Here is a 24659-nt window from a genome sequence, read left to right on the forward strand (position 1 = left end):
CTGCCAACCAGAAGGCAGGGTTAACAGGTGTTTATAGTCCTGCATGGAGGTATGCTATCTGGCAGGACATCTCTGCAATACCTACCTTGGGTTCTGCAGGCAACATTGCACAAGTGCCCATCTCACAGGGCTGATCCAACCTATCACAGGTGTCCCAGTCCTCAACCACCTATGCAGTATGCAGACACAAAGCCAACCTACCCATCATCACCCTCCTAGTGTGCCTTTGTTCTGATACCACTTCACTTAGCAGAAATTTCAAGTTACAATGAATTCTACATCAGGTTACTTTTCTCAGGAAAAAATGAAGAAGGAAGAGCAATACCAATATAAATCTTCCAGCCTTCTACTTTCATAGCTAATAGAGCAGGAACATTAACCTTATGAAGTCCTTTAAGAAAGTACTGACTCCTACAATTTTGTTTTTAATCCAACCCTTGGTAATTAAGTTTGTATGGCTTACAGTCTGGAATGTCACTGTGGCTTGTTTTCTGAGTGCAGAGGGATATCATTTTATTTTCTTCTTGTTTAATACATTCGGTGGCTGCTTTAGCCTACCCCATGACTTTTTCTTTTTTTAATTCATTATGCTTCTTTCTGTCTGAACTCTCGTGTGATGAGTTAATGATGTTGTTCAGAAGACTCCATTAAATAATTTCACTAGTGTACTGGAAATGCATATATCTATTTGGTGGCCTGGTAAAATATCACTAATTGCAGTTTATGACTAGTTAGTACGGTTTGGACGAGGGGGACAAGACACCATGCTGGGTTGCCATCAAATTTCCCTCTTCCTCAGCAATTGCTGTAATTTTCTATGCAGCAGAATTAAAAAAAAAAAAAACAAAAACAAACAAAAAAAACCCAAACAAAAATATAACCCACCTTTTTTTTTTGCAGCATCCACAAAAGCAACAAAAGTTTCATGTGAAAGCTTAAGTCCTTCAACCAAAACCCATTGACACCTGTATATAGGCAAATACCATTAAGACAGCACTGCTGTGACAGAAATGCAGGCGAGGCCTGCTATAGTTAGCTGTGGTATTTTTTGGCTTTTTCCTCACAGCATGAGTACTGGGCTGCTGCAGTCAGTAATGATTTTTCTATACCTGTTAGCCTAGCAAGAAATCATAAAAAGCAGCCATACAAGGTCATATTGTTCCTCCAGCCTCCCATGGTGGTGATGCCTGTATTTAACTCTTCTTAGCCTGAGATCATAGCTAGCTTTTTCTCAAAGCCTAAGCTAAATAGCCTTTGCCTCAATTTAAGGCCATTACAACCCACCTCATTCCTAAGGGAATGGAAAGAGCAGCTCAATCCCTTCCTGTCATCTCTTTTTAACAGCCCTTTTTCTCTTTTTAACAGATATATTATCTCTCCAGCTTCCCACACACTTCAATGTTCCTTGTTTTCAGACAGACCAACCCCACTTCCCTTACACCTTTTCTTGTATTTTTCTAAACCTGTACAAATCACACAAAACAGACTAATAGGAACTTGATGCTTCATTTTACCACCTGGGGTGTCAGAATTCACTGTAGTATAATTATATTATTATAATAATATTTTTTTCCTCCTCAAAATTTATTTTCCTCAGCCCTAACCCATGCACTCATCTCCAACAAATGTCATCAGACCTCTGCAGTTATGTGGGCCAAGCCATGCTGCAAAAACCAAAACACTCACGGGACACCTATAGTATGATCTAGCATCTACTACTAGCAGCTTACACACAGCAAGTATTACTGTGTGGCGAGAAATCTAATTGTGTGATTGATTACAGTGCTTCTGCTTCATTAGGAGGTACAAAGGGGTTGCCAGTTGTCCAAAAGACCAGTTCTTAGTTCATTCCTACTTAGCAAGGTTTCGGTCAATGATAAACTAGGAACTGACAGGTCTGGCAGAAGATCTCTGCTTTATTTTTCTTAGTACGGAGACTATGTATAAGTACAAGGTAGCTGCTGGATCTCTGCCATTGCTAAGGTACAGCTACAGAGAAAAGAAAAATCTTCAATGTGGAAGTGAAGTGGATATTTTGTGTGTTACAAGCTTCATTGTAAAATAATGTGTAATAAACAGGAAAGAGCAGGAAATGAACAGGATCTGATGGAGAGAGTGTGTGGATGATGAATGTAAGAAAGGCACAAAGCTGCTACGTAACAAATGAAAGATTCAGCATGAAATAAATAGGTCAGCTTCAATAGCCTAAGTTAGCAGTCTGCTAGAAAGTTTATATGGTTTAAATGAAGCATTTTTTCCTGAATGAAGGATTGTGTGCTTGAGCAGAGTATTGGCCTTAGGGTAAGAATATGAGTGATAACAAAAGAAGTGAAACATACTATGTACTTTTTACTTCCATGTGGACATCAGTGGTAGGTGGTGGGCCTAGGAGCTGATGCCTAAAATATACTTCCACTGGCTAGTGCTGGAGATGGAGTGAGAGAAAATAGCTGGCAGATGAGGAATTTGCTATTTCTTTTAAATTTTGGATTCCACCCTAAGACTTGCTTACGACCTTCTATTCTTTAAGGCCATCCCTCACCTGAGTTTGGTCAGGGAGTAAGAGAGAAAACCAGGAACAGTTTCTCTACTGAGTTCTCTCAGTCATAATAAGTCACGGTAAACAGTAACACAGGACTGCAGCACTTCTCTGCCTCAGGATACATCTGAACCCATATACATGTGTTGTCTTCCATGGGTAGGATACGCTTAAACTTTATTCAAAAGACTGATAAAGACCCACAGTTAAGGTATATTTGTAAGTTATATACAAACACACACACACAGAATTCCCTGTTCACACCAAGGATAGCTAAGGACTAGGCTGTACCTTTCAGGCAGTTCCTCTGCTCATGCAGAGAAACATCAGCTTTATCTCCTACTGCTGCTGATGCCCAAGATGGAGGAGCACTTCAACCCATAGGGTAATGCAAAAATCTCCATTAGTTCACCCTGTCCTCCTAAAAGCCTGCAAGCTGATGTGAAAACAGAAAGATACCAGCTTCTTATAGGGAGCAGACTGTTTAAAAAGCAAGAGAGAAAAGATGTTGCAGCTTTGTCTCCCCCACCAACACTGCCAAGAATTCAGTAAATATTGCAGTAATAAAGATATTGCAGAAGGAAAGGGTTTTTATTTTTCATTTCAAGAGCAGATTGCTGTGCAGGACTCTTACAGTCTGATCCAGAGGCTCCTTCTCAGCATCATCAAGTTGAAAAAAACGTAGCCAAAAAGGAGAGCTTAGTAAATGAACTCCATCTATCAGTGGAGGCAGACGATGGTCCTGGGATCTGAAACCCAGCACATCACTTTGGAAACCTACTATGAGAAAGAAAAACAGTCAGTCACTCCTCAGGTTCAATATTGTTTTATATATAGATACTTGTCCACGCACATATACACAGATAAAATACATACACCTAAGTATGCATGTGTGTATATATTCATGTATATATAAATATATATATTTACATATATGTAAGCCCCCCTCTTGTGTCAGGTTTCCACTTTTCAGCCAGTGAAAAGCCCCCTCATCCCTATTTTCATGGAATAAGATTCCTTCCTTCATATCTGGAGTACCTCGGTTTGCTGAGGCCAAAGTGCTTCTTGTCTCTTATCCTGTGAAATATTTAAAAGCCTAAATTCCACTGGCTGACCGGCACTAAATACACACAAGGCTCAGGCATTTGGGAGCAGAGCTTGCATGCTGACCTGCTAACTCCAAGTACAAAAAGGTAAAGGGAAAGACTGACTTTGGGGGCTGCTTTGGATCCAAGTGAAACCTGGGATTAATATGGTGGATACCTAAAGAAATTGAAAACCATTCTTATAATGGCAATAATTGGGACAGTTAGTGAATGTATTATGATCCACTAAAACAGGAGATAAAAAGCGATGAATTAGCTGATACATAAATATCGTGATGATGATTTTGTTCAAAAGGTTTCTTTAGATTTTTTCAGCCATCATATTTCCTGTGCCTGTTGTGACCCAAACGTGGCTGCTGCCCACTGGTGAGGTTACATATTAATGAAATAAAAATTAATGATACAAGATAATTAATAGCAATATTTCTTTCCATTAACTTGCTTGTCAAGACATAAATGTACGTGTCCTCCTTTGAAAGCTGAATCCTTCCAATATAATGTAACTGCATCCGGGTCTGCACATGCATGCATACACAGAGCATACACATTAAAGTACACTTTCAAAACACGATCTCTTGCAGTGTGCAGAGCTTTGCAGTGCAAGTGCCCATTTTATTTAAACCTGTACTTTTTCACACACAGGCACAAAATCGGCTGAAGTCACAATTCTGCCAGATAGCCCTCTGACTTCCTGAACAGCATGAAATCTGGATGGAGTTTCCTTTTGTATTCTCAATGGACAAGGCTGAGAAAACAGGCTTGCTGCTAAGCCTCTGTATCTTATGGGCAAAAAAACAAATTTCAAAGAAGAACTGCCAGAAGGCAGGTTTCTCAGAGGTACAGCGATAAGGGAGCAGTTCAGGTTTAAAGAGGCATTGAACTAAACATAAACAGCATAGTTAAAAAAATATTGAACAGCTGTTTTTCAGAGCTAACGTTCACCATATACAGGCTGCAGCTATTGACATTCAGGTGATACAGTAAAGCTGACTGCTTTTCAAAAGGCTTGCACCTGGGCTCTCAGGACACACTGACATTTCAGCATGAAACTGTTCCCTTCCTTCCTTACCGCTCCACCCTATTACTACTCATGTGTTTCAGCCACCTTTAAGCAGCTCATCAGTACCTGAATCAAAGTCCCCAGAAAATCCTCAGGAATTTTTCTGAAGACTTCAACAGGTCAAAACTGTCTTCTGAATGAGTCAGAAGGGAGCTCTTCGTTTCACATTGCTACAGTTCCAGCAGCTTTCCTATTGTTACCCAGAATCATCAAACAGTCCAGTTCCTGTCTTTCAGCATCTTCACACTTTTACAGCTTACTCCCATTCAAAGTAGTTGAAAAAAGCTCTTCTGGAGACACTATGTTTTAAATTTTATTTTTATATTACTTATGTTGACATTTGTATTTATGGTTTGGTTTGGAATATTTTGGTTTTTATTTCTTTACCTTTATATATAAATTTCCTCTACTGCTAAATAAGCATTTTAACTTCCTCCATCTAACCAAAAGGTCTTTCCACTAGTTTGCACTACAGAACAAGCTATTTAGAACAAACAAATTACACCATAATAAATTCCTTCATACAGCATCGGAATCATGCTAGCAAAGAATTACTTACTTGCCCTTCACCTCATTAGTATCTTTATAGTAGTTAACTAATGCAATGTGTAGGCCAAATTCACTAGTAACTATTAAGGACTAGATCACCTTGAGAGCTCTACATTTATACCATTATAACCGCAATGAAATTTAATGCTACTTAGAAATGAATCAAGCTCAAAATTTCCACTGATTAAAGCCAAGTTACACTTTGTAGTCTTCTGACAAAGTTGTGGCTGAAATAAAATAACATTGAATAATAAATTATTTTCTACCTCCTGCGTTTCTTTATCCCTGGAGATCTGGGAGAAATCTGGTTTGCATTTTTTGTTGTTGTTTTTCCCCCTCAAGTCCCCAAAGCATTAATTAACTGCTTATATTTTTCTCCACAAAATAATAGATAGTGACGCAGTTTGTTAACCCAGCTAGGGCATTTATCCCAGAACTAGCATCCCTTGTTATTAATACACATCTTCCATGGGATTCGTTACTGTATTACCTTCTAAACTATTACCACAATATCTCAGCAGGAAGTTCCCCAGACAATTTATTATCTTAGCCACAGATTTGTTTTTTGAAAGATTATCACTTTTTCAGCTTTGTATAGTCTTCTATAGGTATCCTCTGAATGCTGAGAACTGTCTCGCATCATAATATGCATGTATTCTCACCCTTGTTCTCCAGAGAGATGGCCAATTCTATTTGCTTACTTCTGTCACTTTTCACTTTTCTTTTTCATCTGTTCAATCTGTGCTCGAGAACCAGCTAGACCTAAATAGGATCTCACTCCCTTCCTTTCTTTCCCTCACCCCTCTCTATCTATCTACCTTTCCACCTCCCTGCAAGGAGAAGGCTTTAAATCTCATAAAATAATTTAGGGCTTATTGTGGGACGTTAATGAATGATGTAATCTGTCTTCACAATTTAAATTATATGAATGCAGAAAGAAGTGACAATTAGCATAACCCTTAAATTCTGTTCTGCTAAAACTGACTCACTGTGTGACTTGGGCAGCATGGTTAGTACCTTCTCCAACACAAGATGAAGGAATATTGCTTCTCTTTCAGGAAGTAGAAGACCAGCTCCTTGATTCTTAAGGGTCTCTGTGTAAGCTTGAATCATGGAAAGATTCTCATTGATATAATTGTGCTTGAAACAATACTCTAAGACATTATAAAATGGAAATTCATATTTGAGTCACCAAGATGACAGGCTGCAAAGCTTCATAGTTTAGTGTTTCTGAAGCCACCTTACAGGAACAGGTTTACAGAAAACAAATGTAAATCTGGCTAATAACAAAAGGTCTGGAGGCAGTTTTAATGGAAAAACTGTTTTGCTTTAATATAAACAATTTATAGAAATGTGAAGATTTTGTCAACATTTTCATGAGTTATTAAAAATCTTCTAACAATATGAAATATGCCATATTAATAAGGCTAGAAAGTGGTGCACAGACATATTATATTATGTGGCAATGGAGTAAAAGTGAAACTGTTTGCAACTATGCCAAATAAAAGTAAAACCCTTCCCCAAAACACCATGCATTTGCTTCATGAAAGTTGTCAAATATGTTATTCAGGTGCTCATTTGGGTTGAAAAGGCCCTTTGCAACGACGCCAGCCTTTCCAGGGGACACAAATGTGTAATTTTGCCTATTACTTTGGCAAAGTGCTACCAGAATTTCTCTCTTACATTAAGGCATGCTGTTTGCCTCCATCTACAGCTCTGAGCTCCCTCGTGGTAGAGTCATTAGGAAGATGGCTGTCGGAGGAGCGACCCGAATCAAGAAGACAATCCCAATATGAGTTACGCTTCTTGTTCGATTTATTGCACAGGCTCACCTAATTTATACCATTGGTGATAGTTCACATGACAGCTGTACATCTTTCATTGGCTACATAAACCTGTCCACATGCCTGTCCATACATTGCTATTGGCTAAGCTAAATTTTACACACATATCTCTGCAGCAGCAGGGTGCATGCCTTGCGATAAGCGGTGCATTCCTTGTGGCCAGCAAGCTTCTGTTTCAACGTTCTGTTTACATTTCTTCGACTCCAGGCCTCCTCGGCTCACCTGAGTCAGAGAGAGTTCGAGGCTGTCTCACTCGGCTCCAATCCTGGGTTATGCAGGCCCTCATGAGAATAACCACTGCTCCACAACGGTTAAGTCATATCTCTGAAAAATTACATAAATTCCATACGCAGGCACACCCCTGACATTTTTTTCTCTCTTTTTTTTTTTTTTTCCCTTTCAGTCACAATGAATATTTCCTGTCTAGCCTTTGTCATATAAAGGAATAACTGGTTATGGGACCTTTAACTTATTTGACTTCTGAAGTGCAGAAATAGCATGGGAAAGAAAAAAAAAAAAAACATAAGTAAGCTAACTTAAAAGCCTTTCAGCATTACAGCAGTGGTGGTAGAGCTTTGAAGAGCATGGGGAGGCTGGGTCAACTAAGACAGCACACTTCTGCCACCCTTCTCTTAAACATCTTGGAGCAGTGAAACAGAGCATGGCCTGTCTCTGTAGCAGGCACTTCCCTTTCAGCCATGAGTGTCATCCCATCCCATACTTCAGGATTTCTGTGATCTCTTCAAATGGCAAGATGAAGCACACAGAAAAGGTACAGCTGCTTCAGCACTGATTCCCACCACCAATAGTCCAAATTTAAAGCTCTTTTGCTGTCACCACTCTCTAAAGACCATTTTCTGCTCACGGTGGGTATCATGTGCAGTTTTTTTATGCAGAAGCTGGTGGGGATGACTTGACCAGAAAGAGAGGAAACAACACTGCACAGCGTGGGAACTTCTGAGGAGGTTCTGTTATCAAGGTGAATCTTCCGTTAATGTTTCTGAGCCTCAAAGACATTGCAGTCTCTCAAGAACCCCAATAGGATCTCCGTATTGGAAGGGAAATATGAAGGGTCAAATCTTTCCAGGGTGTATTGGAAAAAGATTTGTGCCTTTCTCCTGTGGTAAGAAATTACAGGTCACCTCATTACTGTGGTTTTACTTTAATGTGATCTCCCAACTGTTATCCTTGACCAACTGGTGATAAAATAAACCATTTTTCTGGCTTTAAACTGACAGATGGTAGATTTAAATTAGATATAAGGAAGAAATTCTTCACTATAAAGGTGGTGAGGCACTGGAACAGGCTGCCCAGAGAAGCTATGCGTGCCTCATCCCTGGAATCGTTCAAGGCCAGCCTGGATGAGGCTTTGAGTAAACTGGTCTCAAGAAAGGTGTTCCTTCCCATGTCAGGCAGACTGAAACTAAATACATTGCAATTGCCTCTTCCAACCCAAACCATTCTACGATTCTATGATCTTTCCTCCAAATGGAGAGTCATGTTCTGCCTGGTGTGAACCAGGAAGGTTTATCACAGAGGAGGCAAGACCCACAGTCCTGCAGTGGCTCCATGACTTGGTACACAGCTGCCTGTCATGTGTCATTTGGGGGTCATACCATTTAGTTTTCTTTTCACTTGCCAGAAGTGTGCCTGCTCGTTCTGCAAAGCATAGCTGTGCTCACTCATTTGGAGCAGCTCACCTATTACTAGTCAGATAGTCAGATGAAAACACAGTATCTGCAAGGCAAAAACAATGCCCCCTCATGGGACCACCGTGTTTTCACCCACCCCAGCTGCAGGGAACTCTGAACTGGCAAGTGCAGCTGCTGCTAGCAGCCAGGACAGTCCCATGACGGGGCTTTTGCTGGGGTTTGCAAAAAGATCTACTGACAAAATACTGTAACAGTGCACAAGACAAAAACGAGTACTTATGCTCCAGAACCCAGGGGCAGCGCTGCATATTCTCAAGCGCCACCTACTGGTATTTTTCCTGGGAACTAGTTACACGTGTGCAAACATCCTTTATTTTGGCGTTTGGCAGGATGCGTTTTTAACAATTTTGTGTTCGTATGAGTTTCGAGAAAGCCACGTGTAAGGCAAGAAAAGAGAGATCTGCCACTGCCTGGGAAAAGGCAGCTGCTAAAACTGCAGGGGAAAGGCAATCTCCAGGAAAAACTTCAGCTAGCTTTTCATTAGATGAGAGCAGAGAACTCAATCAGAACACCCAAAGCTACATAAGTTGGACTTCATTCATTTTTCTGCTTGTGGAACTGCTTGCTTCATTTTCTTCAAGGAGAAAACTTGAAACACTATGAGCATATTCAATAAACCTAGACCTCCTAGATCATATAACTAAGTCCCCAGAGCCTGCAAATTTGTTTTCTACAAAAGCTCTCTAAACGTTGTATTTCTCTGAACACAAACAGTGGAGAAAAACATTTTTCTTGGTTGATTCTGTTATTCTCTATCATTTTCATTACCAAACCTAATTAAAAGAATATATATTATTCAGTTTTATTCAAAACTGTTACCTTTTTCTTATCTTTTTTTTTCCCTAGTTATCATCTTCCCTCCCTATTTAAAGTTTGTTTTAGAAAAGAACATTTGTTTCTTTCTGTCAAAACTTTGTTAAATTTCAAGCACATTTGCTATACTTTTTATATCTAAGGCAAGGAGAACTACCTACTTGGAAAAGCATAGACTTCAAGGTACTTTTGGATATTCGCTGCTCTCTAAAAGTTCTTTGAAAATATCAATTCAGCTATCACCTGGAGACTTTCATACCCTGAAATAGCTCAGAGCATCTACTAAACTGTTCAGGGCCACAGCAGTAGGTGTCTCAGAAGTCATTATAATGATGCATTCCTAATTTCCAAAGACTAACTGCTTCCTGACAGAATTCATCTTACATGATCTTGCTGATACATACAGAATGTATTAGTGGTGTTGACCACCATTACCAATTCATAATGGTGCTCAGTAGGTAAGCAACATCCAGTATGTTTCATACAAGCACAGCTCCCACACATTGATCAGGGGACTGGTTTCTTTAGAAGACCAAAAATATTACACACTTTCATGTCCCTCAGTAATAATAGACTTGGAAGCAGTTCAAAACAGAAAGACATAACCTCTACCCATAGTCAAAATATCTACAGGCACCATCTGCAGAAACATGGTTTGAAGCATTCCTTTGTATATTCTCACAGAGCAAGCCAGATCCTTATAAAAAAGATAGGGTGCTTTTTAATCTTGTTGAATAAATTAAGACTCGAAATAAACCTTGGTAGCGAGTGTCACTAGATTTTTTGCTACAAACTCCCAAAATTTGGTGAGCTCCCTATGCAGTAATCTTCCAATATCCAAGAAGTCAAATATTTGCAAAGCAGATCTAAAAAAAAAAAAAGAAAAAAGAAAAAAAAAAATTGAATGAAAATAAGAAACCAGTAAGTGGGAAAAAGTGTCACAAATAACAGACTCAGGAAACAATCTCCTTTTCAAGGGACCAGACCTCAGTGCAAGTTGCCACCAAAGTGAGCAGCAGACCTGTACAGTACCCTGATGAAAGCAAAGCTCCAATGTGCTTTGTCACTGTGAGAAATTCCAGCTATAAATAAGAAGAGATAATCTAGGAATTTAACTCTTTGCAGGAATGAGGCCCTGAGATATGTGGTGAAGGGATTAACGAGATGTGGTGGCAGAAACCTGATGGCCCTTAAAGCTGTCCCAGCAGGATGAAAGTGGAAGAGATGTATATGTTTCCTAGTTCTGTTCCACTCTTGCAGAAGACCCACAGCCTTTCAGCAGCCTGACTGAAGGTGATCCAAACTCTCATTATCCCTTGCTCACATGTAGCAAGTTGACCAGGGTGCAACAGGGGCTGATACTCATCAGCTATGGTGACAGCAACTAGTAATTTGACTACAGTCTCATTGCCACTTGTCTCCAAAGGATACATTTGGCATGTGAACTTCTCCATGGCAGAGGATGAGAACACGACTCCCATCATCAGACAAGCAGATGGGCTCGCTCCTCTTTCCCCTCCAAAGCAGGAACACCTCTTGGGTAAGATCTGTGCCTCTGACTGTGTCGGGTGATACCTGTGTGGCTCTGAGCTTAATGGGTTACCAATTGGTTATTTTTTTATGTGAGCCCCATTAACCACTGGGTACCTTTGGATTTAGCGCTAATGGAGTAGGTGAATCTATCGAGGGCAATTCTGAATCTGTATTTCTGTTGCTTCCACTGTTGCTTCTGTATTTCTGTTGCTGCCCACTCCATTCATGAACCCGTACTCCTGGAAGTTCTTATTGAACAGGACTGGATGTACAGTGTCGAGCTGGTTTTAACAAGTGCAATCCAGCCGCACCCGGCTCCTCCGGTCTCTTGAGGAATGGCTGGAAGTCAGGGAGGGGGGGATTTTCTGCAGAGTTTCTATGCTCAATAGAAATAGCTCAATAGTTTCCTTTACAGTTTTGAGCAATGCTTGACTAATGTTCCTGGTCGTTAAGCCCTGTAAGCTTTAATGAGTTTAACTTCTATTTCCCTTATTCATTTAAACCATAGATTATCATCAGTTTTCGTTAAGTCTGGATATTTGTTAGCTTTTCTTAATTAGCAGCACCTAATTAAAATGATAGTTGCTGGATAAAAAAGGAAAGTGATTGTAGGAGTAAATGCATGGGACTGCTGTAATGTACCATTAGTCAAAATAGAAGAATTTAGCCTGGTAAGAAAGCAGTATTTATATACTCTGTATATAGCAATATACCTGCATGTATGTATGTATACTTACACTAGCTAACATAGTTCAGCCACCTGTGGAAGCTGGGCAGGAAAGAATACTATCATCTTCCCTGTAGAACATACCCATCACCCTCATCCCAGGTGCCCATGAGTGTTTTAAGAATACAAATGTTGCCCAGGACATACTTTGCCCACCACAGAGATGAGGGCAGCCAGCTCTGTGACAGAAGAAAACAACTCTCAGTAGCACATAGAGTAAATATATTTCGAGGGGCAAGAAAGCAACTCCAAAAACAAAACAATGTAGCATCAAAATGAAGATACTAAAAGAAGGGACAAGTAAGTGCTCTCTAATGGGATCAGGACAAGTGAATTAATCTAGTTGCCTACATGGCCAAGACACACTGCTAAGGTCTGTGGGTAGGCAGCATTTGATGACATTCACTGGGTCCCTCAGGAGCCAGTAGACAGCTACTGAAAGATTTATTTTTTTAACAGGTGACCTTTATCAGGGTGTTGACTGTGGCTCAGACTCATTGCCTTTCATATACAACAGTTTCAATCCACAGCTGAATGCTTCCACATCTCGGGGTACTGCCTTAACTCTATTGACAGACATAAGTTTTAGTTAATAATGAAAACTACTTCACTTATAATTTGAATATTATTTTTCTTAATTGCTATAAATGCCATTGTGCTTAAGAGACTATATCCAGACTCTCACCATTATTTAAAATTCTAATGCCAGTATAAGTCCCTAATCCACACTGATTTAACTGGGAATTAGAGAGTAAAATACCTTTAAGAAGCTGGGCTCTAGTTCTTGTAAGAAAATTAACATATACCCTCAAGAAAGGTTATAAATTATTTGATATGAGATATTCCAAAGTCAGTGTCTTTAGAACGCATTATGTTTCACAAGTGGCTGATTTGTTTCAGTACCTTGAAAACTTTTAAAGTGAGACACATTTTCTGAAGACATCATCTACTTTTTCCTAGCCAGCTTCAGAGAAGGTTGTGTATATATGAACACATAGATTTGTATGTATATAGATATATACATATATTTATGTATACGTAAACAGGCTGTTAACACTATTCTGAATTTTAAGAGAATTTTTAGAATGTGTGTATCCAGTTCAATAGACCAGTTCTACAACACTTGGCTGTATACTTCTCTAGCTGTAATATTTTGTTTAACTGGTAAACATTGTGTTTAGTAGTAATTACAGATCCTATACAACATTATTGCAGGTTAGAGTAACTCAGGTTCACGTTGAATGAACTCAAGATCATGCTGAATACATTCAGCATTAAACTTGTTGATTTTAAGGAGACCAAAACATGTCGGTTCAACATCACTACAGAAAAAAATTAAACTCTCCTCTAGAACCAACAAATTAGGGGAGGGAAAAAAAAAAAAAAGGCAAAAGGTTTTTTTTTTCTCCATGTGCTTGTTTAGAAAGAGTTTTCTATAAAGTAGATGTGCTGTACACTTTCAATAGAAAAAGAAAATAACCCCTGAAGTCTGGCATATGTTGTAAGGGAACAGCAACTGATTGAGGTCTTTTTGTGCACAGAATAACTTAGTGCTTCAATTACACAGCTCCTCAAATTTTAAAAGCAGCTAAGCATCTACTTCTAACTGCTCGGAAATAACCTATGTGAAACGTGAGTGGAAAAATTGCCTGTGCTAATTCAAACAAAGGAAATATACTCCCAAAGGGGAAGTCACAGTCCCTTGGTGCTGGAATTTAAAGGTGCACCAGTTAGAACAATTTAAGGTATTCAGTTATTTATTTCATGATTTCTTTCTGTGGTCAGCTTAGCAGGTTTCCTGCTGATTACTTCTCTGCTTTATATTCCATGTCTTACAGCCTTTGTGATGGTCTCCACTCTTTGCCCCCTTTTGTAGGGAATGTGCAGTAAAAGCAGTGTAAAAACAAATAAATAAATAAAATTGTAATGCTTATGACCTTTGGAAACAGACTCCAACTAGGGTGTTAAGCGTTCCTGAAACACCCACCTGATGGAAAGCAGCACAGTCACCAGTTGCGCAGTGGAGGTTAAGAAATTTTTCCAAGTATTTTGTTCCCTGCTGTCTTTCCCAGCTGACTCACATTCCTTTGCTTACTTTTCCTGCTGACAAGTTTGCAGTTCTCTCAGAAGAGAGGATGAGTTTTCTCTGCCCTTTGCCTTCGTCCTCTCCATTCCTGACCAGGTGACCACTCCTAGTCACAAGCGGTAACCACTTCAAAATTTTATTTTACTCCCATATTGCACTGTCTCTTAAGTCTCTGCATTGTTTCATGTCATCTGGATGCGTCTTGCAATGGCTCATTCTCTGCTGGACAGAAGAGAATGCTCTTCATTAGACAGCCTGACATGGTTTAACCACAACTAGCAATTAAGTACCATGCAGCCACTTGATCACTTCGCACCTCACCCAGTGTGGGACGGGGAGAAAAGTTTGGAAAAAAAAATGTAAAAATCTCATGGGTTGAAACAAGAACAGTTAAATAATTGAAATAAAGTTGGTGGTTGTATTTTTATTTATTATTAATTATTATTATTGTTCACAACAACTGTAATATAAACATAAGGAAATAAAATGAGAGAGAGGAATAAAACAAATGAACAAAAACAAAGAGAAAACCCAACTGATGAACAATACAATTGCTCACTATCTACTGACCAATACCCAGCCAGTCACAGAGCAGCAGTTGATCCCTTCTGGCCAGTTCCCCTGGTTTATATACTAAGTAAGGAATACCCTTTTGGCTAGTTTGGGTCAGGTGTCCTGTTTCTGATTGCTGCCGGCTTCTTGTGCCCCTCCTTACCAGCAGAGCATGAGACTGAAAAGTCCTTGATTTGGGCTTAGAACTACTTGGCAAGAACTAAAACATTGGTATATTATTGAGACTATTCTCATAGTAAATCCAAAGCAGAGCATTGTGCAAGTTAGTAAGAAGGAAGGAAATTTATCATAACTGAAAACATGAAATAGCTGCTTGTTTTTTTGTTGCTTTTTTTTCTTTTCCTTTAAATAACACATGTATCCAAAGAAAGAAATTGTCCTTTCCATGCTGCACCGATTTGGTTAAATACGTTTCTGATGTTCAGAGTTTAAAAGTTTAGAAGGATGTCGAATCATAGAGCTAGCAGGATACTGAAAAGCAATCTTAAGGAGAAAATATAGCTATGTCACGACTAGCAGATGTTTGTCCAGCCTGTTCATACTCATTTTTGGCAACATAAACCAGTCTGTTCCATACGACCCAGGAGCATAATTCCCAACATCTAACCTATGGAGCTGCATTTTGAGCCCATTACTTCTTGAGCTAGTAAAAAAAAAAATAATTAAAAAAATAAAAATCATTCTCCATGCTCATAGAGAATGGGTTATTTGGATTTTACATATATAATGTATAGGTGCATTCTGCAAATACTCAGTGTTGCAAGTATATTACATATGTATACTTTATATACATACACATCCATGCATATCATAGAATAGTTAGGGTTGGAAAGGACCTGAAGATCATCTAGTTCCAAGCCCCTGCCATGGGCAGGGACACTTCACACTAAACCATCTCACCCAAGGCTCTCTCCAACCTGGCCTTGAACACTCACAGGGATGGAGCATTCAAAACCTCCCTGGGCAACCCATTCCAGTACCTCACCATCCTAACAGTAAAGAACTTTTTCCTTATATGCAATCTAAACTTCCCCTGTTTAAGTTTGAACCCATCACCCCTTGTCCTATCACTACAGTCCCTAATGAAGAGTCCATCCCCAGCATCCTTGTAGGCCCCCTTCAGACACTGGAAGGCTGCTATGAGGTATCCATGCAGCTTTCTCTTCTCCAGGCTGAACAGCCCCAATTTTCTCAGCCTATCTTCATATGGGAGGTGCTCTGGTTCCCTGATCATCCTCATGGCCCTCCTCTGGACTTGTTCCAACACTTCCATGTCCTTTTTATATTGAGGACACAAGAACCGCACACAATACTCCAAGTGAGGTCTCATGTGTGCAGAGTAGACAGAAATGCTCAGGTTTTGTTTCTGAAAGAAAATAAATGACTGCACATTGAGGTGTTTGGTTTGTTTAACATTATTATTCCAAACTGTCCTGGGTTCAGCAGTAGCAGAAATTTTTTTCTTCTTCTTAATAGCTGGTGCAGCACTGTGTTTTTGACTTTTGGCCTGGGAACAATGCTGATAACGCCAATGTTTTTAGTTACTGCTCAAATGTTTACTCTGACCAATGACTTTGTGAGTCTCATGCTCTGCCAGGGAGGAGGGGAAACTGGAAGGAAGCAGAGACAGGACACCTGACCCAAACTAACCAAAGAGGTGTTCCATACCACAGCATGTCATGCCCGCTATATAAAATAGAGGTAGTTATCCAGAAGGGCTAGTTCACTGCTCCGTCAGGCTGGGTATTGACAGGTGATATTGTATTCTCTTCCCTTGTTATTTCCCTTATCATTCTTATTATTGGTGGTAGCAGCAGTGGTTTGTGTTATATCTTAGTTACTGGACTGCTCTTATCTCAACCCATGGGAGTTACATTCTTTCGATTCTCCACCCCATCCCTCCGGGAGTGCGGGGCAAGGTGGGGGGAAGAAAGGGGAGGGGAGTGAGTGAGTGGGCTGTGTGGGTTACTGACGGCACTTAAACCACAACACAAATGTAAAAAAAACAAACAGAAAATAGAAGATGACACAATAACTTTTTTTTTTTTTTTTTTAACTCTCATGGATTCCTTTAGATCTTGAATTCCACTGCTGAGTAATTTCTTCTTCATGTTTGGCTGGCAAGAATCCTTGGTTAGATCTCTAGATCAGGTGCATTTGAATTTTGGTGCTTTGATCAGCCAAAATGAGACCCAACTGCTGGGTAGCTCCCTCGCTGCCCAGATCCTCAGGTTTACTTCAAAAGTCTGTGACCCAACTGAAAAGTGTAACACAGGAGCACACGCAGCACTGCTTTTAGCATCATCTCAGCCCCTCTTGTTATGCTAAATCATATCTCAAGTGATTTGTTATTTTTCATATTTCTCCTGTGATTTGTTTGTTGGGTTTTTTTTTTAAACCCAAGAAATAAAGTTCTTTTAATGTTTCTCCTGTTTACTCTCTTTTTTAACTTATTGTACTATCTCTGGTTATACAGATTTTAAGAATAATTTCTGTCAAAATTAATAGAAAATTACCTGTTTTCTGTAGCTCTGTTACTTTGTTTATTTGGCGGGGTTTAAGTCTTCTACAGTATTCTATTCCAGAGGGAGAATGTTTCTCAGTGTGTTATTGGTTAACATCTATAAAAATGAATATGATTGCTTTTGACCAAGATCTGTAAAAATTCCCACAGGAGGATATTCTGCCTGTTTCCAATTTCCCATTTGAGCTATTAAGATCTGTTAAGGTTGGGTTTGGAAATCTGGGCACACAATGCCTTACACATGCCACCTGGGAAAAAAAAATGTATTCCATTGCTACACAAACAAACTGAAACATGTCAAATTATCTCAAAACAAATATCCTGGAATTACTGCACAGATAAGCTTGTGCTTTCTTGCCTGGCAAATTCTCCTTAGCCATTCATAAAAAGGGAATGTAAGTACTGTTTTTGTAAACTGTTAGAAAGGAAAAAGAACAGTAAAGCTAAGGACATTTTAATTAACTGGATATTGCTACCTGAAGGACACTTCTAATAAAGTGTTAATTATTTATATCAGAGCACTGTTAAGAAAAATCAAGCCAGACTCTGATTTCTTAAGGGCTGAACTTTCAGGAGAGTTTACCATGAGTCTACCTTTGTTTCCATGGAATCTGCACCTATTTTTTCTTGTGTTATATTTAAGTAATAAGATACTTGATGTCGAAAAACATTGTTCCCTATAGCATGCATCAAAATAGGGCCTAGGTAAATAATCTGGATTCCTGTTTCAGTGGCAGCAAGGTTTTCTCTTTATCAATTCACTTCTGGCCAAATAAGTCCTACGGTTGTGAAGCACTATGCTACTTAGTATAGTGATTAATAATATCTTTATAATAATCCATGAATAATATTATAAATAATATGATTATAATTAACAACAATAATGATGAAAACAGTAGAAATCATCTACTGTTTGAGATTGAAAGGCCTTTGGGCAAGAACCTGTTCCTTAGTAGATACACAGAGCAGAGAAGAAAGGATTCTCGATTATGGCAAGAGCAGCTACTACTATAGAAAAACTAATACTTCTAAGGATGTCTGGATCTAAGAAAGCTGTAAATTAAAAACAAGCCCTTTTCTATCCACTTCTATATATCACCTTTTAAAGGGAGAAGTACCACCTCTGTTAAAAGTACTAAGTTACATGGAAATGAACCAAAGCAGTACAGCTGCATTTGAAGCCAGAAACATATATTACTACAGTATTTTTTGGTGTGGTTCAGTAATAAGCAAAAGTGTATCTTGGAGCCATGTAGAGAACAGCAAATTTACTATTACTGCCACAGACAAGTAGGCATGAAAAATGTTCAGTTTCTAAAAGCTTTCAAGGCAGTAGTGTTTGTCCTTCTTGGCTTTATGAAGGTCATAAGTCTCTCTGGTATGATCTAAGTGCTATAACAAGGTTCACTTAAATGCAGCTGTGTCCTGAGTCTGTGCTCAGAGAGACAAAATTCCTTTACAGAAATAGCCACTCAACTTTTATCTGCAGGAGACACTATTCTGCAGTGGACTTGTTTAGAGGTATAGCAAACTCCAGACCTCAGTCCAGTGACAGAATGATATATAGGACTTTTCCTGCCAGTAAAGCACTGTCCAAAATTAATATCATCTTCATTTATTACTTACTTGGCTTAGATATCTCCTTACAGTAGCTTCACTACTGACACTTAAGGTACACATAGATAACATATATAAGTATGCATCCATATTTATACATACATATTATACATACGTATTTTATATACATGCATACACACAGAGACATATATAGAGAGAGTCACCTACTACTGTGAGCCACCACTTTTTCTTGGATGCACTGGTAGTTATTCTTTTCGTTGGTGTGGCAACTGCTTGTTCCTCTGGTGTGGTAGATGTTGCCTCCTGCAGAGCTGTGAAGGGGTTCTGGGTGCAGATGTTGGGTTTAGGAGGAAGATGCTTGCTTTTAATTGTCCTTTTCCTTCTTTTTTGTTGATGGGTTGTTTTGTTTTGTTTTGTTTTGTTTGTGTTTTTGGTGGTTTTGTTTGTTTGTTTGTTTTTCTTTTGTTGTTGTTGCAAGTTCCCAACCTCCCCCATTAATACTGCCCTCCTTTTTTTGCTTGTACTAGGGTGGATGCTTGTAGCTCCTGCATGGGGCGCCACATGTACATATGTACATGCTTTTCTGAGTTTTTGATATTATCTGGGGCACCCTACAGCCTGGCTCAAGCAAGGAAGCAGGCAAGATTTTGCAGTGCCCAGCCCAAAGAAATGACTAAGTTAAAGCTGTTTTTCCTTCAGAGAAACCAGCTGCAGCTGATCTTTCCCTGCCATAGCTGAGTAAATCCTGTATTAGTGGTAACTTAGTGGACACAGCATGAGGAAAAGGAAGAAACAGACACGAGATGCACTTGCATCTTGAGGAACTGGCAGCTCTGTAGAAGCCCATATACTCCTGCTTATTGTACATTCAGTCCTGTACATCACTGTACATTCAGAGTTGTACAATCTTGTGAGAGAAAAAAAGAAAACAAATAGAAATTTCTGCAATGCCTCCTTTACCTGACTCTTCCATAGCACTTTTCCCTCAATATATTTTCAAGGACTTTATAACAATGTGTCTTATAGCTCTTTTTTTAATAGATGGGGCAAGGGGGACAACAATCAGTCACAGTAATTTGCACAATTTCTCCATCATTCACTGGAAGGAAGGGAAAAGGCGACATAAACATTTGATTAACCACCATCTGTTTTTATACTTCATTCTTTTGACAAAGTTTTGAAAATACTGCCCCAAATGACCAAGGAAAAGTGAATTGCATTCATCTTAGGTAAAGAATCTGATCCAAAGAACATGGATATCAAGATAAACCTTTCCATCAACTTTAATGGAGGTCAGATGAAATTCAGAAGCTGTTAGTATCTTGGAATAAAAAACTCTTTACTCAATTATGAATAATAATATGAGCTCAACCTTTCAAAATAATATGAAAAACAACTCTTTATCACCCGCCACATTCATGCTAATAGGTATGGAGTTGTGAAGTACATTATACAGTCCTAAACTAAAGTTTGACAATTAACCTTTCAAAGGAGCTAAGAAGCTTTGTAACAAGAAGCCTCAGAGAAACATTATGTGAAAAATAAAGTTCCTCAATCTGGATCGCCTGGGATACAAAAAAAATAAATGTTAACTCATTAATGCCACAGGTGCATCTGTTTTGCATTTTGCCTTTGCTTTAAAGGTATCGTGATTCCTTATCATCGCACGCTGCAAGAAGGGATGGTTTCATAACACTGTAATTTTTTAGAGTGAGATATGAAACAAATCATCAGCATGCTGTCTTTTAAAAGTTTATTTCAATTTTAGACTTAAGAAAACTGGGATAGTGAGAATATTGTGTCAGTTCAAGAAACCAGACCAGAATTTCTGGCTTCTTATAACCCACAACCATACTTAAAGATCTGAATTGAGCCTAGGAGCTCCAAGTAGAATACAGTGTACAAACATAATTTGCTCACTGGTAAAAGATAACTTTTAAAATCTTCTAAAGTCCTCTAATGTCCGATCATTCTGCATTCTGTACAATCTATAGTTTCCCTCAAAACAGCTCAACATCCCAAATATAAAGATTTCTTTCAGTTCCATGTCTGAGGGAGATTTAAGTCCAGCACTTACCTGAGCTTAACATTTTCTGACATGTTTTCATATTTATAGAGGAATGGAGGCATCAAGCGGAGGAAACCTACTGGAAACAATTCTGAAATTCCTGTTCCCAAATTCCAGGTTTCATCCAGATCTCCCTCCTTTAGTGTTTTTTTTTTTTTAATGTGACCTTTATATCAAAGTCTCGGTTGGAAGCTGAAACCAAACCCAAAACACAGTAACAGTCACAGTTAGCTCAGGGGAAGTGTGAGAAACAAAACCAAAATCACACTTTCTGACAAGCATGGATTCACAAATCAACAGAGACAGGAAAGAAAGCAGTACCAGGCTCAATTTGAAAGTCTGTGCTGTGGTTTGACAACAGGGAGGCTGGTTCATCATTTAGCCATTCCTCCAGCTATAGTAAACTTCGAAGGACTGCAGAATCTCTGGGTATGTGAAATGCCACTGCAGATACATTTCAGACACCACCTTCACTCCAAACGGATTTTACACACCGCCACCGACCAACAAAAAAGCCCACACACAATTTTCTAATTTTTTAATCCGCATAAAGGAATTCCTGACAGCTCTGAGTAAGGAAGCACAGGGCAGGTTTTCACAGTCTTCCGCAGCACATAAATGCTGACAAAAGGATCAGCTTAAAAAAAAAAAAAAACGGCTTTGGCAAACCCAACAACATACAGGGAAAGCCGAGCTGAAGAAAAGATAAATAAATAGACACAGTTCAACTGTTCACCCTTCGATACTGCTTCTGAGCATGTTTGCGAGGAAGGTCACAGGATGCTAAGAATTTTTTTTTTTTTTTTAAAGAAAGGTTTCTTTCTGCATAATTCTCCCTTTCCTGTTGCTCAGATAAACAAGACCCACTGCTGCAGTTCAAATTTCAGAGCAATCTGCTGTCAGCTCTGAAGCAGTTGCTTGAAGGCAAAAGATCCCATCGTGTGACCTCACCAAGAATTATCCTGATATGGGAATAAAGAGAAACACTGACACAAGAAAAATGTGCATTGGTTTGCTTTAGAGTTCATATAGCAGTTTACAGCAGCACAAGGCAAAAAGTTTAGAATTCAAGGCACCAACACTCTGCCTGATGAGATGAAAATTTCTTGTTGGGTAAGTGCTCAAGTGAGACAATGTGGGTTTATTTCTACTTTCTAGAGCATGCAGCAAGAGATAGTTGGTGCCCCCCCGTGCAAGCTGCCACCAAATATCAGCACATTAGGAAAACTTACCCTGGCACTTGAGCTTTTTCTTCAGATTAAAATAGAAAATCCTGATAGAATGGTAACAGTAACCACCATGAAGATGGTGACCAGGTTGGGTTGTAATTGTAGCACATTTTGGAATCATATTGCTTTAGATCTGTCAAGAATACCTGTTTTTCTGATGTAGAAACAACTTCTTTTTTTCTTTTTCTTTTTTCCCTCTGGCTGTTTGATACGCGTGTGAAGACACAGATTTACTGACTGAGAAGATCGCCAAATTCCATCAGAGATCCCTGAAATCAAGCATTATCGCTTTGTGTTTGTTAGGGAGATATTAGCCTTACACATTTCAAAAGAGTTTTGACTCACAGAATACCCAGAAGCTGTTAAAATCTGCTCAAAAAGGTTCAGTGTATCAAAGCTATCTGCTTCACGGTTTCCTACATATATCCATGAACACAGGGAGATGTTAATCCTCACACTTGTTTCAGTTGATCAGAAAATCTCTTTCATCTCTTAGACATATTCTGAACGCTTTTATCAACAGGAAATTATTGGAGTAGATGCTTTGGTAAAAGCCTGTCACCTGTTCCTTGCCACACTTTTTAGCTTAATTTATAAATACAAATTAACACCCAAACACATGCAGAGCTATATTGACGATTTTGACGTTTCGAATACTGTGGCTCATTTTACCTTCATGAATCTAATATCTGAGTGTAAAAAATATTATTTCTTGTCTCATTCATTATTCTCTGGCTCATATACATTATTCAACATATTGTTGTCTACTGTGTTTTATATATGGCTAATTTGAAAGGATGCAATAAGATAAACTCAAGAATGGCCTGTAAACAAGACAAACAAGACATCCTACACCTTATATGTTGGGATACTGGCAGTGTTCACAGCTAAACCCCTCTGGCTGTTTAGTTTTTAGTAGCTCTTCTGGCATCCCACAGTCACTTATTCACTTTTTCACACTATGTTTCCTACAAAGTAAATCACGTTCCTTAGTTAAAAAATGAAATTACTAAGCTATTCAGAGAGACTACTTTTGAAAAGGGATCCATGTTCTCTTAAAATAAGTGAGGTCTCTGAAATGATTTCCAGCTATTGAAGGGAAGTCTAGATATTTGTCCCTCTGAAGGCCAGAAACCATTATCCAATTTCCATTATAAATAATATCCATAGTTTATGTCAGTTTTTAATAATATCTGGGTTGGAGCAATATCAGGAACAGCTACAGGCTGGGCAGAGAAGAGATTCAGAGCATCTCTGTGGAGAAGGACTTGTGGGTGTTGGTCGATGATAAAGTGAACATGAGCCAACTTCAGTGTGTGCTCGCAGCCCAGAAAGCCAACCGTATCCTGGGCTGCATCAAAAGGAGCGTGACCAGCAGGTCGAAGGAGGTGATCCTGCCTGTCTACTCTGCACACGTGAGACCTCACTTGGAGTATTGTGTGCGGTTCTGGTGTCCTCAATATAAAAAGGACATGGAAGTGTTGGAACAAGTCCAGAGGAGGGCCATGAGGATGGTCAGGGAACCAGAGCACCTCCCATATGAAGATAGGCTGAGAAAGTTGGGGCTGTTCAGCCTGGAGACGAGAAGGCTGCATGGAGACCTCACAGCAGCCTTCCACTATCTGAAGGGGGCTTATAAGGAGGCTGGGGATGGACTCTTCATTAGAGTCTATAGTGATAGGACATGGGTAACAGGTTAAAACTTAGGGGAAGTTTAGACTGGATATAAGGAAGAAGTTCTTTACTGTAAGGGTGGTGAAGCACTGGAATGGGTTGCCCAAGGAAGATGTGAAAATCCCTGGTGGTGTTCAAGGCCAGGTTGGACAGAGCCTTGGGTGAGATGGTTTAGTGTGAGGTGTCCCTGCCCATGGCAGAGGGGTGGAACTAGATGATCTTCAGGTCCTTTCCAACCCAAACTATTCTATGATTTTATAATATTAACATATCTGGTTTTCCACCACCTTTTTGTTTTTGGAGTCTTCTCCTTTTTTTTTTTTTTTTTTTTTTCCCCCAGCTAAATATATTAAGCATGATTGGTTTTTATGAGGAAATAGCCATTTCCTCTTCCTCATGTGCCTAGCATCAGGAAGCTGAACACTTATCTCTGCTGCCTTTGGTAGCTATGTTTCCATTTGCACAGCCAATGCATGGAGCCAACTGTTCCCATGCTGCTGGTTGAGATGAACCCAGCAAGTAGATTGGTCATCTCACTCTTGGGGTGCTCAAGACTGGAGCCACACTTTGTGCAGCATGGCTAACGGGATTGAGTGTGAGGCACAGCATCTGAATAAACATGTTTGTACAGGCATTATCTGGAAAAGGAACTGAATAACTGGACTGAGCTAATGGTGAAAACCTATGGCAAAACAGCACTAGGCCCTAAGTATACAGGTTAATTTCTATGTTTTATTACACTCAAATTAGATTGATGGCTTACAGTTGAAATTCAAAATTTTTTTTTACTTCCAAGAAGGTGTGACTAGAAGTTGTTTCTCTGTGTTAAAACCAAATAAAACCTGTAACTGTGTCCAGCAGTAGTAGTATGAAAACACATCAAAACCAGGTGAGATATAACAGAAATACCCTACTTTATCTCTGTAACCCAGATTAATCTGGGCAAGCTGGTAGAGTGAAATTTACTGCGTTCCCATTCAGACCTGAACTTTGCAGATGGTATGTGCATGACCTTGGCTAAGGCACCCACACACAAAAAATCAT

Source organism: Neopsephotus bourkii, unplaced genomic scaffold (assembly GCF_033783945.1).
Source record: "Neopsephotus bourkii isolate Nb327-2 ecotype Australia unplaced genomic scaffold, CSIRO-AGI_Nbou_v1 NB_1526, whole genome shotgun sequence".
NCBI classification, from domain to species: Eukaryota; Metazoa; Chordata; class Aves; order Psittaciformes; family Psittacidae; genus Neopsephotus; species Neopsephotus bourkii.